This window comes from Mirounga angustirostris, unplaced genomic scaffold (assembly GCF_029215605.1).
Source record: "Mirounga angustirostris isolate CCGP_5_RB_7025 unplaced genomic scaffold, mMirAng1.0.hap1 SCAF_11, whole genome shotgun sequence".
NCBI lineage: Eukaryota > Metazoa > Chordata > Mammalia > Carnivora > Phocidae > Mirounga > Mirounga angustirostris.
In genome coordinates this window covers 80,591,480-80,604,440 of record NW_026991719.1, presented here as the reverse complement: position 1 = coordinate 80,604,440, position 12,961 = coordinate 80,591,480, and the positions used below count along the sequence as shown (strand labels likewise).

The 12,961-nt window shown below is 43.5% G+C and overlaps 1 protein-coding gene across 6 annotated transcripts in view; it reads left to right on the top strand.

The window, feature by feature from the left end:
- Positions 1-2,808: 2,808 nt before the first annotated feature.
- Positions 2,809-12,961, top strand: part of SYTL4 (synaptotagmin like 4) — a 60,865-nt gene continuing 50,712 nt past the window's right edge. For 2 of the 6 annotated variants that reach the window (XM_064574336.1, XM_064574333.1), the window contains exon 1: positions 2,819-2,963. The gene's annotated coding sequence lies outside the window, so the exon portion shown is untranslated. Of the gene's footprint in view, positions 2,964-3,419; positions 3,534-12,961 lie in introns of those variants that run through there. The other 4 variants (XM_064574337.1, XM_064574334.1, XM_064574332.1 and 1 more) reach the window with 3 other exon arrangements.

Genomic DNA, 12,961 nt, shown 5'->3' with positions numbered 1-12,961 from the left:
TGTGCAAAGCCTAGGGCTGAGCATAGGGGCCCTGAGGGCTGAGTTGGCAAAGCTAGACAGAGCAAAAGAATTTTCTTTTTGAAGTGGCCCTCATCACACTTCAGGCTGTGCACAGGGTACTGAAGGGCTAAAATATGGAAGAAAACTTTGGGTAGAACCTGGGAGCTAAATTTTACTGTTTTGTCTGCTAGGATTAAAATGATTTTTTTTCAGGGTGCCTGGGTGGCTTAGTTGGTTAAGCCTTTGACTCTTGGTTTTGGCTTAGGTCGTGATTTCATGGAGCCCCAAGTCAGGCTCCACACTCAGTGAGACTCTTTCCCTCTTTCTTTTCCTCTGCCCCTCTCCCCACTCGTTCAGGGGGTGCTTTCTCTCTCGCTCAAATAAATTTTTAAAAAATGATATTTTTTCCAAGATTTTTTATTTTTATTTTTATTATTTATCTTTTAAAAGATTTTTATTTATTTATTTGACAGAGAGAGAGAGCACAAGCAGGGGGAGCGGCAGGCAGAGAGAGAGGGAGAAGCAGGCTCATAGGAGTGAGCAGGGAGCCTGAGGGGAGGCAGGGCTCGAGCCCAGGACCCTGAGATTAGGACCTGAGTGGAAGGCAGACGCTTAACCTACCGAGCCACCCAGGCGCCCCTCCAAGATTTTTCAAAAATAATTATTTATATTATCAAGGCCATACAGTCCTCATTATAATAAAGGTGAAAAATACAGAAAAGTAGGAGGAAAACAAAAAATTCATTTAGTTCTACCACATAGAGACAACCAGTACTAGTATTTTGCATATTTTGTTCTATTTTGTTCTGTTTCCCATGCGTATCGATCCATTTCATTAATTGTGATCATAGTTTATGTTAAATGTTGTATCCTACTTTCAATTAATATTAGAGCATGAGCATTTTCCTGTCATAAGCTATGTGTAAATGTCAGCTTCATTAGCTATATAATATTCCATTTTATGACTACACTATAATTTACTTAACCACTGAATCATGAGGTTTTTTGGTTAGTATTTTATTATTCTAACTAATACTAGGATTAACATAGTTGTACAAAAAGTTTGTGTACATCTGTTTTCCTGAGGACACATTCATTCACGCATTATATAAATACTAATGAGGGCCTACTATGTGCCAGGTACTATGTTAGGTGTCAGGTTTCTGTCTTGGGTGGCATGCTATCATTTACTGAGATAGGAAACACTGGAGGAGGAGCAAATTTAAGAGAAAATATGGTGTGTTCAGCTTTGGATGTGTTGAATTTGAGGTTTCCGCAAGACATCCAAATGGAGATGTCAAGAACACAGAGCTCCGTGAAGAGGTCTGGATAGAGCTATAAAATTACAGTTGTGGCCATATACATGGTAATTAAAGCCAAGTGAGTGAAAGAGATCATTTAGGGAGAGAATATATGCAGCCTAGCTCTGAAACTGTCTGACATTCAGAGGTTAGATAGCAGAAATGGAGTCTACAAAGCGATTCTGAGGAGAGGGCAAAAGGGTAGGAGGAAAGGCAAGAGTATGGCATTATAAATGCCACAGGAAGACTTTCAAGTAGGAGGAAATAGTTAACAGCATTAAATGTCGGGATGATGTCAAGCAAGATAATGATTAAAAATGTCTCCTTTATTTTATTTACTTACATAGATTTATTGACATGGGGGTCATTCATTGGTTGGGTGTTTTGTTGAGCACAGTTTCAGTGGAGTGTTGGGGAAGGATGCCAAACTGGTAAGTGAGAAGAAGAGAACAGAGATTGCAAATGTACCTGCAAAGTACATTTTCAATAGATTTGCCCATAAAGAGGAGCTAGAGAAGTACCTAGTTTGTAGAGAGGATTTTTTTTTTTTTTAAGATGGCAGACTTGGGCATGTTTACTTGAGCATGGTTAATGGCTGATGAGAAGAAGGGAAGGAGAGGGAGGGAGGGAAAGAGGGGGACAGGAATCTACAATTACTGGGTAGATATAAACATTTTAAAGCCTAATGATATATATTGCTCACATGCCTTCTAAAAGGGTTTTTAAGCAGCATGCACTCCTATGAGCAATTATGAAAGCGCTTTGTTTTTGTCATCAAATGTGAATAAAACAAACAAAAACTTTGCCAAAGAATCTCATTATTGTTCTAATTTGCTCTTACTTGATTACTAGTGAGTTGAATGTTTTAAACATTTGTGTCTGTGTGTGAATTTAGTCTATGTCCTTTGCCCCAAACATTTCTATTTTAGACACACTTTTTTTTTAGATTTTATTTATTTATTTGACAGAGAGAGACACAGCGAGAGAGGGAACACAAGCAGGGGGAGTGGGAGAGGGAGAAGTAGGCTTCCCACTGAGCAGGGATCCCGATGTGGGGCTCAATTCCAGGACCCCGGGATCAGGACCTGAGCCGAAGGCAGATGCTTAACGACTGAGCCACCCAGGCGCCCCTAGACAGACACTTTTTATTTGCCACTTTTATTTGCCTGAAAGTTAAAGGATCAGAATGGTATCATATTTTATCTTCCCAAATCATATGGTCTAGAGTCTTCATCTTATAAGTACACGACAGTTTGACAACTTTTGGCTCAGCTAAGAGGAAGACGCAGGAGATTTATCATCTGAGTGACCAGAGATGGAAGTGAAAAGGGGGCCACGTCCAGTCTTAGACCCCTATCCTCAGCCCTTAAGCTCCCTTTCCTAGCCTGGGGAGGCATCCCTCCAGGGACTTAAGTCTTTGGCTCTCAGAGCACCCATTCGGGTGGCGCGGTTCCCTACTAAGGGGCCCGGAGAGCTGTGCGGCCCCTTTAAGAGTCCAGCTCCTCCCCGCTTCAGGGAAAGTTGCAGCTTTTTCCGCCTCCCGGGAGGGTGAGTAGGGCCGGCTGCCTGAGCAGGATTGCCGCCTTCTCGGAGCCGGAGACCCTCCCTTGAATCCCGCACTGGGACGCCTCACCCTCTCGCGGCACCTGTTGCAGGTGACAGGTATGTCCGCGGCCAGCGGCCGCCCCTTCGCCCTCGGTCCCGGGCTCCCCCCTGGGCCCCTAAGTGCCCCCCACCCCTATCTCAGGGACCCGCGTTCTTCTCTACCCGCCTATCCGCTCTCCTAGTCTTTCCTTCTCCCTAGCTGGCCGCCTGTCCCCTCTCCCTCGTCGGCCTCCCTGGACCGCACCCCCCACGCTTTGACTCCTGTCTGCTTGGGGCGGTCCCTCCCCGCCAGTTTGCGTGCCCTCGGGCCTCTTCTGGCCCCTTCCCTGGCCCACTGGTCGCTAACGGGGGCTCTACCCCTCTGGGCTCTGCCTCCTCGGGGTCTCGCCTCAACGCAGAGTGGCTCGGCTTTTCCCGCCAGCCCCAGCTGGAGCCCCTCCCGAGCTGGCCCTGGGGGCGGGTGGGGCCGAGCTCCGAGCGGGAACTGCACTCTCAGAGACGTCGAGTCACCTTTTCGGTGGCTCCTCTCTCTGCGCTTGGCCGTCGCGCCGGGTCTCAGTCTCGCACTGCTTCCGGACCTCGGACCTCGCGGCGTCAGCTTCTCTGGCCTCCGTAGGTCCGCCAAAGGTAAAGGCTGGAGGCCGGCTGGCTGCGAGTCCTGCCTCAGTGGGCTTCCCCTGCTCTTGGGGCTGGGGACCCAGCTGTGTGCTCTCGTGTTGAACTGCTTTATCTTGCCACCCTTCAAGCAGGCGTCGGCGGTTTGCTCCTGGAAAAGGGTCCCCAGAGCCCTCAGAAGGGGCACAGAATGCTCTTATCCCCAGTGATGGTTTGTAAAGGGCCAGAAAACATGTTCCTCCAGCGCCCCAAAGTTGAATGAGATGGTTGGGTGTTTTTTTGTTTTGTTTTGTTTTGTTTTGTTTTTGTGGCGGTGAAAACGTTTGGTTATAATTCTGGTGAACGAATACCCTGCTTCTTCAGGACCAGAGGATCTAGCATTCCGGAATATTGCTTTTGGCAGGGTTAACCCTAGACCTTGTGCGTTTGTGACAGAAATTAATCTTCACTGCATCCTGGACCTTCTATTTTTAGCTGGCTTCTTTTCTGTTCTTTCAGCTCCCCACCCCCACTCCTCATAAACCCATTGATATTAAGGTGTTAATAACCTCATGTGTTTACTCCACTGGGCTGTGGAGAGGACGATGTTTAATGAACAAAGTTGAGGCCCCCGGATGAAGTTTTTTGTTGTAGTTTTTTTTTTTTTTTTAACACCTGCTGGAAATCCAAGTAGAAAAAGACCACCAGCTTGGCTTGTGAGACTTCTGGCAGGGGATAACATTTCTGGTAACACAATTTTAGGTGCCTCACTTTAGGTTAGAGCAGTGAAATGGAGCTTGGAGGCCTATCCTGGGATAATTGGTCAGTGCGTGTATGTGGCATTCTGGTTGATGCTCTCTGAGCTCTCCCCGTTAATGCTACTAATAATGGTTGTTAAGATCTATTGAGCCATGTACTATGATAAGTTCTTTACATAGTTATCTCATATAACCCTCATGATAACTCTTCGTGGTAGGCACTATAGTTATAACCATATTTTGATAGAAAGGACACTCAGAGCTTAAGCGCCTTGCCCCAAATCACCCAACTGATGAGCGGCTGAACTGGGCAGAGCTTGTGTTCCTATCCCCTGTCCCATCACTTCTGCTGTCTTAGATTTTAGGAACACTAAATAAATAGCTCACAGGGGAGGACTAAGTGATTAAAATTTTCCCTTCCAAGCTGAAACATGAGTTTTGGTCCTTGACTCCATTTCAGATGTGCTGCAGAGACTTGGGACCCCTTACCTCACTGATAGCTTACCCTCTTCAACACATCACAGGGGGCCAATTGCCACATTATTACGATAAGCACACCGCCCTGAGTGTACCCGGCTGAATGAAGCCTCTGGGGCTCTCAGCTCGGTAGTAATTGTCCCAAAGTTAAGAGAGGGTAACCCTGGCTTCTAGGGATGTGCGTCTGACTCAACTTCTTCCTTCCCTGCTGGCTAGGGAAGAGATGAGGGTGTGGTAAGTGATAAGGATTTCCCAACAGCCAGTCCAGAGAGCCTGAGGGTGAGTGTGTGCTTGTTTTATCGTGGGGTGGATGGAGTACCTTTGGCAGCGACAGTGCGGAATAGAAAATATCCTCACCGATCCCATCTCTGGTCCTTTGCTACAGCTGTTTATTTTTCCTGAAAAGCGAACTGGACTCCCAAACCCACTCTCCTGCCATTGACTCCTATTCACCTCTCAAGATTGAGCTTTCAGGGCCTCTTTTTTGGGACAACCTTAGTGAACACACAATTCCTTACCCCAAGCCACATTTACCAGTTATCCTGTCCTAAAGCACTTTGTTTACACCCCAGGAAAGCCCTTAACATCTCTTAATTGTTTTTCCGCCTGGAAGGCTGTAACCTCTTTTAAGGGCAAGGTCTGGATCTTGGAGCTCCCTTTCTCTTAGGTATGAGCAAGATTAACAAATATTTGTGCTAGGCTGGAGATACCAGGCCTTTAAGGGCCTGAGGGCTGGCGGTAGTAGAAATGAAGGCCACAAAACGGCTTCCTGAGGCCCTTGAAATCCGAAGGCTAGGAGTTAGTACTTAAATGTCACTTCAGCGAGGCCCTCCCTAACCATACTATTTATTTATTATTTATTTTATTTTATTATTTTTTAACCACACTATTTAAACTTGCAACCCCATCCCTGAACATTCTATATGCCCCTTCCCTACCTTATTACTCTAATGTAACATATTGTGTATTTTTTTTTCATTTTTCTTTCTTATTGTCTGTCCCTCTTCCGCCCCTCCGTAATGTAAGTTACATGTGGGCAGGGATTTCTGTTTTATTTACCAGTAGTAGACCCCAGCACCCATAACAGAGCCTGGCACATCATAGGTGGCTATTTTGTGAAATGAATCAATGAATGACATCACCGCTCTAGGAACTGGCACTCTTTTGTGTTCTCCTGGACCTGAAAGGAAGTATCCCTAGTCTGTCACCCTACCCCAGGCTCAATTCCCACACAGCTTTCCTTCTGCTGAGTTTTGCTTTGAGACTGCATTGCATTTCTGATGCCAGCTTTGACCTAGTTGGAAGTACTTCCTCTCTCTCTCTCTCTCTTTTTTTTTAAGGCTTGGGTCTCTGAATGGAAACTTCTAAAGTGAAAACGGAAAGAGGCCGTGCTTCTTGTTGGTAGGAAGGGGGATTTGCCCTAAGAGGAGAGGATGTGGATTGTCAGGCTCTTCAGGCCTGTCAGGCATTTGGCAGGCTCAGTAAGAAGCTGGAGAAAGTTGCTGTGTAACAGGGAAATGAATAGCCCAAAAGAATCTAAGGTGGCACAAATTTGGCTTCTGGCCTCACATTTTCCTTAGCTTTTTGGGCAGGAGGTTATTGGATTATAAGCTTTATGGAAGAGCCACTGTTGAGTGCTATTGTATGTAGTACTTGACTGGTTTAGTTTTATACTAGGAGGAGAGTTATGTGGTGTGAGGAAAACACTATGGAATAAAAAAGAAAAAAAATATGATTGTGTTTAAATGTGGTTTGAAATATTCAGAAAGAAAAAAAGGGGGGGTGCCTGGGTGGCTCAGTTGGTTACGTGTCTGCCTTCTGCGCAGGTCATGATCCCGGAGTCCCAGGATCAAGCTGTATGGGGCTCCCTGCTCAGCAGGGAGTCTGCTTCTCCCTCTGCCCCTCGCCCCACTCGTGCTCTCTCTCGCTCTCTCCTTCTCAAATAAATAAATAGAATCTTAAAAAGAAAGGGAAAAAAACCCTAGAATTCCTTAAAAGACAAACTTGGAAGGAGTTGGGCCCTTAATATGGTGGTAAGTATGGAATTTCCTGCCATTTGATGTATGTTAACTTCTTTAAAACTCAAGTTTGTATTGAAAAACTTCTGCTCAGCCTCTTCTTCTACTAAATTTATCTCCTCAACCTCTGAACATTGGAGTGACCTAGGGCTCAGTCCATGCACTTTTTTCCATCCCAAATCTTCCTAGAAGCACTCTTCCAGCCCCATGGCTTTAAATACCGTCTATCTATACACTCACCACTCCCACATTTATGTGTCTGACCCAAGCCTTTCTTCTAAGCTGTAGCCTCATATATCCAATGGCCTATTTGACAGCTCTACTTGGATGTATGTCCAATAGATATCGAATGTGACATGGCCAAAACAGGGCTCCTGATTCTTCTCAGGTCTCTGGCCCTTTCCCTCAGCCTTCCCTATCTCAGTAAAATGGCACCATCATCCATTTAGTTGCTCAAGCCGAGAACTTGGGGTCTCCCTTGATTCCTCCCCTTCTCTCACCTCTCCACATTCAATTCATCAGCAAGTCTTATTGACCTGATCTCCAACTCTGTCATATATTCTGCCACATATCTCCATCTCCTCTGCCTGTTACCCTAGTCCAAGCAACACAAGGCTGCAATGAACATCTTTACAGAGTGCCCACAATGGATGTAGATATGGATATACCCACACAAATATTTCTGTAGGATAGCTTTCTAGTAGAATCGTTGGGTCAGAGGATACTTACATTAAAAAATGTGATCAGGCTTTGTCAGAGTGACATCCAGGAAGGTTTACGCTCTCACCACAGAGAGTGCGTTTCTGCATGCCCTTGCTGAGGGTGGACAGTCTTTCTAATTTTTGCCAGTCTGATAGGTGAAAAATAGTATCTAACTGATTTAACTGGCATTTCTCTTATTACTAGTACGGCTGAGTAATTTTTCATGTGTGTTAGCTATTTGCATTTTTCCTGAGACTTGCTCTTTAAGATCCTTTGCACATTTTTCTTTTGGGTTATATATTTAATTTGTTTGTAAGAACACTGTGTTTATAAGGGATATTTATTCATTGCCTGTTACACAGTGCAAGTTTTTTTGTTCTTGTCATATGTCATAACTTTGTTCATGCTCTGTACCCCTCTTATAATCAGAGAAAACACGCTATAAAACATTTTGAAAAACATGTTCATTAGATTTGGCAATTAGGAGGTCAATGACAGCATCAGTGCAGCAGGAGAGAAGGGGGATTGTAGAGGGTTGGGGAGTGAGCATGAAGAAGGCCTGATAAGGCATATGATATATATACACTTTGAAGAGGCTTGGCTACAATGGAAAGGAAAGGGTGTTTCTTATAGACAGTTGGGCACAAGGAACAAGACCATCTTGTTAATTTTTTTTAGTTTTAAATATAGGAGATGAGCCCATTTATATGGAGATGGCATAGAGCTTGATGATACATAGTTGCTGAGGAAGCAGAAGGGTGGGGGCTCCAGAGTGAAAAAGGTGAAAAGACTGGCCTTAGAGAAAGGGAGTTTGCTTTTCCATTGAGACAGGAGGGAAAGGGGCAGGATTGATGAAGCTGTGGAGAAGGAAGGAACTGTGGAAGGACAAGATTGTGAGGAAGGTCCCATCTGATGCAAGGGCTGAGGGATTGGGATAGCATTTGAGAGGGATGAAAAGAGGAGCTTTTTCGAGGCCTGTCATCCAAATTGCCACATCATAGTGAGCCAAGAAAGGCTTGGATAACTTGAATTTGTCTCCACCCCAAGTCACAGAATCCTGTATCCATTCTCTCCAGCAGCACTCATCAGTCCAGGTGTAGAAACAGTGTGTCCATGATCTGATTTGGGGATTTTTCTGGGTAGCTGTGACAGAAATATAAGAGGGCAGGAGATTGGACAGTGCTGGTGGAATAGTGGAAATGGTGGAACCCTGTGGAACCCATATGTGTGACTAATTCTACTTTGAACTTGAGTAATTCTTAAGAGATGGAAAATTTTCATGGCATCTTGTACTGTTTGTTGTTTGTAGCTCTATTAATTCAGGCATCAGAATAGCTTTAGTATCAGTGTCCTTAAACTATGGTTTGCAACTTACCAGAAGGCGTGGGTTGATTTACTGAGGGCCTACAATGTGCCAGTTTCTAGGTGAAGTACTTGAGAGATATAGTGGAGAAGAAGACCATGGCCTTTTCTTCATGGAACTTACTTCAGCAGGAGAGGTATGTGTTAATGTATCACATAAGTAGTGATTTCATCACAATTGTGGTAAGTTCAATGAAGTTTAATTTTTTAGAAATTACATTGTCGCATTGCTTTCTCTAACAGGTTTTACCAATTTACATTTGCCAACAAAGTATGAGAGTACCTCTTACATCTTCCCTTTTTAAAATTGAATACTCTTTTAAAAATTTTGCTGAATTGATAGGCGTGCATGAAAACATTTTCATTACCAGTAAGAGTGAAAGTTTTTCTTTTTTACATCTATTGGCCATCTGATTGATCTTCTTCAAGAATTATCTGTTCATGCTCATTTTCTGTTAACATACTTAATTCTCCTTGTTTTTAGTAGATCTCTTTTCCATATTTGAACCCATTAATCACCCTTCTCTCTCTCTCTCCTCCCTTCGCTGTGGAAACTCTAAAATGTATTTTACCCAGTCTCTGGCCATTCCCTTTTGATTTCCTCTGAATTTCTTTCTTATCTACTTTAGAAACTTTGGTGTGACTAGGGATCTGACTACATTTTTATTACTTGACCCAACAAAAATAATACATAAGTCTTCTGTTCTCTTTCCACATTCCATTCCCGAGGTAACAATATTAAATTTGTATCTCTTTCCAGACATTTCCATGCCTGTATAAAATATTTCCTTCCTCCCATCCATCCATCCATCATGTCTGTACTTATATGTTAAAAATACAAATGGAATCATAATGTATATGTTTTGCAGTGGATTTTTACTTAATATTTGTGGCAAGCCTTCAGTGTCAGTAAAAATAGAACTATCTCTTTTTAGCAGTAACATTGGTGTTTTCAAATGTATGTGTGGAAGGAGGAGTTAAGATGACAGAGGATTAGGGGGACCCTAAGCCTGTCTCATCCCTCAAACACAGCTAGATAATTATCAAATCATTCTGAACACCCAAGAAATAAATTGGAGGTCTGAGAGAACAAAAACTGCAGGTCTACAAGTAGAAAAGTGACCACCTTTTGGAAGGTAGGAGATGCGGAGAATTGAATTGGGGGAGATACAGCTGCGGATGCAGTGGCGGAGAGGGAGCTTGCTTAAGGAGGCTACTGCAAAGTATTATAAGCAGCAGAGCGCAAAATCTGAACTTTTAGACGTCTGCTACAGTGGGGGATGTGCCTGGCTTACAGGTGCTCAGGTGGCAAAGTGGGGTGGAATCCCAGGTGGGACACTGTGGTCTGAGCGTCCCCTGGGTTGCAAGAAGACTGGGTGGTGCTTAAGTGCTGCACTGTTCCCAGGCTTAGGAGCAGGGACACTGGCTGAGCCGCGGTGCTGGCTTTCTGTTCTGTTTTGCAATAAACTGTGAACTGCTGTGAAGTCCTGTAACTGCTTTCCTGTAATAGGCTGGAAAATGGCAAAAGCATGGTGAGACACTCCCCCAGAGGAACAGTGTGTGTCCACCCCATGGGAGTCCCTAAAACTCGGAGTTTTGAAACTCAGTCGCAGGCCTGAGATAAAAAAGCTCAGACACAGGCAGGGTGAACGCAGGGTTCTGACAGAAATCAGGGACACAAGAGTGATTGATTGCTCTTCTGTGAGGGCTCATTGAAGATGGGGGGCAAGAACTTTCAGCTCCAGGGGTAGGGAGCTGGGCACCACCATATTCATCCCATCAGTCAGCGCTGAAAGCCTTCAGGGAGCAAAACAGTGCCACCTAGTGGAGGCTGGAGGTGCTTACACCAAGTCCCACCCCCCTGCATCCTGGAGGTGCATTTCCACTAGTGCAATTCCACCTGAGAATCAGTACAACAAACCCTTCCCCCAGAAGACCAGCATGAACAACTTGCTTGCAACAAATCTACTGATCATAGACTGCTGCAAAGCTTTAGCTCTAAGGGAAAACAGGATCTAGTTTCCTTTTTCCTTTTATTCTTTATTATTATTTTCATTTATTTTATAATTTTTTCCTTTTAAAAATTTTTATTAATTTTTTTAAATTTTTATTTATATATACTTCATACGTATATTTTATTTTTTGTTTACTTTCATTTTATTATTATTATTAATTAATTTATTTTGGGATCGAGATTCTTATTAACAAGCAGGCCAAAACGCACCCAGGATATAGGTTTTTTTGTTTGTTTGTTTTCCTATTCCTTGTTTTTTGTTTTGTTTGTTTTTTTTTCCTTCTTTCCTTTTCTGGAGAAAATGATGAGACAGAGAAATTCACCCCAAAAGAAAGAATGGGAAGTAGAACTCACAGCCAGGGATTTAATCAATACAGATATAAGTAAGATGTCTGAACTAGAATTTAAAACAATGATTATAAGGATACTAGCTGGGCTTGGATAAAGCATAGAAGACACTAGAGAATCCCTTACTGCAGAAATAAAAGAACTAAAATCTAGTCAGGCTAAAATTAACAGTGCTATACCCAAGATGCAGTCCCAAGTGGAGGCCCTAAAAATGAGGGCGGACCAATCAGAGGAGTACATCAGTGATAGAGAAGATAAAATTATGGGAAACAACAAACCTGAAAAGAAGAAGGAAAAAGGGGTGCCTGGGTGGCTCAGTCGGTTAAGCATCTGCCTTAAACTCAGGTCATGATCTCAGGGTCATGGGATCGAGCCCCATGTTGGGCTCCCTGCTCAGTGGGGAGTCTGCTTCTCCCTCTCCCCTCTGCTCATGCTCTCTCTTGTTATCTCTCTCTCAAATAAATAAATAAAATCTTTATAAAAAAAAGAAGAGGGAAAGAAAAGTAATGGATCACGAAAGTAGACTTAAGGAACTCAGCAACTTATTAAAACATAATAAATTCATATCATAGGAGTCCCAGAAGATGAAGAGAGAGAAAAGGGGGCAGACGGTTTATTCAAAAAAAATTATAGCTGAAAACTTCCCTAATCTGGGGAAGGACACAGACCTCAAAATCCAAGAAGCACAGAGAACCCCCATTAAATTCAACAAAAGCCAGCCATTGCCAAGGCATATCATAGTCAAATTCACAAAATACACAGACAAGGAAGGAATCCTAAAAGCAGAAAGGGCAAAATAGTCCTTAACCTACAAGGGAAGACAGATCGTCCGCATAAACTTGGCAGGCCAGAAAGGAGTGCAGAAAATGTTTGATGTGCTGAATGGGAAAAATAGGCAGCCAAGAATTCTTTTTTTTTTTTTATTCTTATGTTAATCCCCATACATTACATCATTAGTTTTAGATGTAGTGTTCCATGATTCATTGTTTGTGCATAACACCCAGTGCTCCATGCAGAATGTGCCCTCCTCAATACCCACCACCAGGCTAACCCATCCTCCCACCCCCCTCCCCTCTAGAACCCTCAGTTTGTTTTTCAGAGTCCATCATCTCTCATGGTTCATCTACCCCTCCGATTTTCCCCGCTTCATTCTTCCCCTCCCACTACCTTCTTCTTCTTTTTTTTTTTCTTAACATATATTGCATTATTTGTTTCAGAGGTACAGATCTGAGATTCAACAGTCTTGCACAATTCACAGCACTTACCAGAGCACATACCCTCCCCAGTGTCTATCACCCAGTCACCCCATCCCTCCCACCCCACCCCCCACTCCAGCAACCCTCAGTTTGTTTCCTGCGATTAAGAATTCCTCATATCAGTGAGATCATATGATACATGTCTTTCTCTGTTTGACTTATTTCGCTCAACATAATACCCTCCAGTTCCATCCACGTCGTTGCAAATGGCAAGATCTCATTCCTTTTGATGGCTGCATAATATTCCATTGTATATATATACCACCTCTTCTTTATCCATTCATCTGTCGATGGACATCTTGGCTCTTTCCACAGTTTGGCTATTGTGGCAGCCAAGAATTCTTACCCAGCAAGGCTGTCATTCAGAATAGAAGGAGAGATAAAGAGTTTCCCAGACAAACAAAAACTAAAGAAGTTCATGACCACTAAACCAGCCCTGCAAGAAATTTTAAGGGGAACTCTTTGAGGGGAGAAAAAAACAACAACAAAGCAGCAAAGACTAGAAAGGACCAGAGAACATCACCAG